This window comes from Lactuca sativa, chromosome 4 (assembly GCF_002870075.4).
Source record: "Lactuca sativa cultivar Salinas chromosome 4, Lsat_Salinas_v11, whole genome shotgun sequence".
Taxonomy (NCBI): Eukaryota; Viridiplantae; Streptophyta; class Magnoliopsida; order Asterales; family Asteraceae; genus Lactuca; species Lactuca sativa.
This window is the reverse complement of record NC_056626.2, coordinates 357,364,517-357,367,683: the sequence shown is the minus strand read 5'-3', so window position 1 is coordinate 357,367,683 and position 3,167 is coordinate 357,364,517. Positions and strand designations below refer to the sequence as shown.

General features: G+C 40.9%; 2 non-coding genes across 2 annotated transcripts; both read right to left on the bottom strand.

Moving 5' to 3' along the window:
* Positions 1-343: 343 nt before the first annotated feature.
* LOC111896384 (small nucleolar RNA R71) lies at positions 344-450 on the bottom strand. Its single transcript, XR_002851882.1, has one exon. It is a non-coding gene; the product is annotated as a small nucleolar RNA R71 (small nucleolar RNA).
* An 824-nt stretch (positions 451-1,274) lies between these two features.
* Positions 1,275-1,381, bottom strand: LOC111896382 (small nucleolar RNA R71). Its single transcript, XR_002851880.1, has one exon. It is a non-coding gene; the product is annotated as a small nucleolar RNA R71 (small nucleolar RNA).
* Between the last annotated feature and the right edge of the window lie 1,786 nt (positions 1,382-3,167).

Here is a 3,167-nt window from a genome sequence, read left to right as displayed (position 1 = left end):
GACATATAAAGAACGACAATAGATGGGGTCTTGATCGACCAAAAATCTCAACCACTACGAAGTTCAAACTACCAGGACACATTCTTGGTATGCTAAAGAAACTAACTTTTGATGGGAAGGAGCACGAGGACATTTACGAGCATATAGAGATGTGGTGGAAATTTTTTAACTATTTTCATGCACCAAACGTGAGTAAAGATGTGGTGATGCTTCAACTTTTACCGGTCACATTGAAGGGTGAAACCAATGAATGGTTAAAATCACTTCCCTTTGGAGAAATCACGACATGAGCTGATTTTAAGATTGAGTTCATAAACCAATTTACCCTCCTTCGAAAGTGGCAAAACTTAAAAGAAATATACATAATATTCATCAGTTATAAAAGGAGTCACTATACGAAGCTTGGGAGCGTTACAAGAGATTGTTATGACATTTCTCACAGCATGACTTCAATGTGCAACAAGAAATCTCGATATTTTATGATGGAGTCAATGTGTGCACTTGCCAACTTTTAGACTCTTAAAGGCGCATGTGTAACATCCCAAAAATCATGACCAAAAATTTCTTTTTAAAACATTAATAAAAACATAAGTATTAATTCATTTCAGCCATGTCTAAAGGATTATATAACAAAACAGAGTATCATTTCAAAACATATGTTCATTTTATCAGAGTAAACATCCTAGGCTAAAACTCCTTTGGTGTGTGTGTGTGTGTGCCATGCGATCACCTCGAACTCTTCCCTCCGCTACAGGAAGTACCTGAAACCAAAACTGAAAACCGTAAGAACGAAGCTTAGTGAGTTCCCTAACCTACCACATACCATATACGCATAACCAAGAACACATAACCACGTACCGGGACCCTGCCCGCTGCATTGGGCCTTTCCCGGCATCAGGCCCCGCCAAACATCAGGCCCACCTAGCATCGAGCCTCGCTCGGTATACAATAGATGGGGTCTTGATCGACTAAAAATCTCAACCACTACGAGGTTCAAACTACCAGGACACATTCTTGGTATGCTAAAGAATCTAACTTTTGATGGGAAGGAGCACGAGAACGTTTACGAGCATATAGAGATGTGGTGGAAATGTTTTAACTATTTTCATGCATCAAACGTGAGTAAAGATGTGGTGATGCTTCAACTTTTACCGGTCACATTGAAGGGTGAAACCAATGAATGGTTAAAATCACTTCCCTTTGGAGAAATCACGACATGAGCTGATTTTAAGATTGAGTTCATAAACCAGTTTACCCCTCCTTCGAAAGTGGCAAAACTTAAAAGAAATATACATAATATTCATCAGTTATAAAAGGAGTCACTATACGAAGCTTGGGAGCGTTACAAGGGATTGTTATGACATTTCTCACAACATGACTTCAATGTGCAACAAGAAATCTCGATATTTTATGATGGAGTCAATGTGTGCACTCGCCAACTTTTAGACTCTTAAAGGCGCATGTGTAACATCCCAAAAATCATGACCAAAAATTTCTTTTTAAAACATTAATAAAAACATAAGTATTAATTCATTTCAGCCATGTCTAAAGGATTATATAACAAAACAGAGTATCATTTCAAAACATATGTTCATTTTATCAGAGTAAACATCCTAGGCTAAAACTCCTTTAGTGTGTGTGTGTGTGTGTGTGTGTGCCATGCGATCACCTCGAACTCTTCCCTCCGCTACAGGAAGTACCTGAAACCAAAACTGAAAACCGTAAGCACGAAGCTTAGTGAGTTCCCCAACCTACCACATACCATATACGCAAAACCAAGAACACATAACCACGTACCGTCTGCCCGCTGCATTGGGCCTTTCCCGGCATCGGGCCCCACCGAACATTAGGCCCACCTGGCATTGAGCCTCACTCGGTATACAATAGATGGGGTCTTGATCGACCAAAAATCTCAACCACTACGAGGTTCAAACTACCAAGACACATTCTTGGTATGCTAAAGAAACTAACTTTTGGTGGGAAGGAGCACGAGGACGTTTACGAGCATATAGAGATGTGGTGGAAATTTTTTAACTATTTTCATGTACCAAACGTGAGTAAAGATGTGGTGATGCTTCAACTTTTACCGGTCACATTGAAGGGTGAAACCAATGAATGGTTAAAATCACTTCCCTTTGGAGAAATCACGACATGAGCTGATTTTAAGATTGAGTTCATAAACCAGTTTACCCCTCCTTCGAAAGTGGCAAAACTTAAAAGAAATATACATAATATTCATCAGTTATAAAAGGAGTCACTATACGAAGCTAGGGAGCGTTACAAGAGATTGTTATGACATTCTCACAGCATGACTTCAATGTGCAACAAGAAATCTCGATATTTTATGATTGAGTCAATGTGTGCACTCGCCAACTTTAAGACTCTTAAAGGCGCATGTGTAACATCTCAAAAACCATGACCAAAAATTTCTTTTTAAAACATTAATAAAAACATAAGTATTAATTCATTTCAGCCATGTCTAAAGGATTATATAACAAAATAGAGTATCATTTCAAAACATATGTTCATTTTATCAGAGTAAACATCCTAGGCTAAAACTCCTTTGGTGTGTGTGTGTGTGTGTGCCATGCGATCACCTCGAACTCTTCCCTCTGCTACAGGAAGTACCTGAAACCAAAACTGAAAAACGTAAGCACGAAGCTTAGTGAGTTCCCCAACCTACCACATACCATATACGCATAACCAAGAACACATAACCACGTACCGGGACCTTGCCCGCTACATTGGGCCTTTCCCAGCATCGGGCCCCGCCCAACATCAGGCCCACCTGGCATCGAGCCTCGCTCGGTATACAGATCTTTCTCTCTTAGGCCCTACCTGCCTCCGGGCCTCCCCCACTACATACATACATACAATCAAATAGCATACTATTAAATAAGCACTCTCTAACTGTTCCCTGATCTAAGGTCTCGCCTAACTAGGGCCTCGCCCCTGTCCTACTACTAAAATTGTGGAACCCTGTCCATACTCATGTTAGTAGTGAGATACCGGCCTCCGCCCACAGTCACTCCCTTCCTATCACTGGCCTTGCCCCTGCTCTGCAAATGTTGAGATATGGAACCCCATCCATACTCAGCTAGTGATGAGATACGGGACCTCGCCCACACTCACCTCCCTACCAGGCACATACAAGTATCACAGAGACA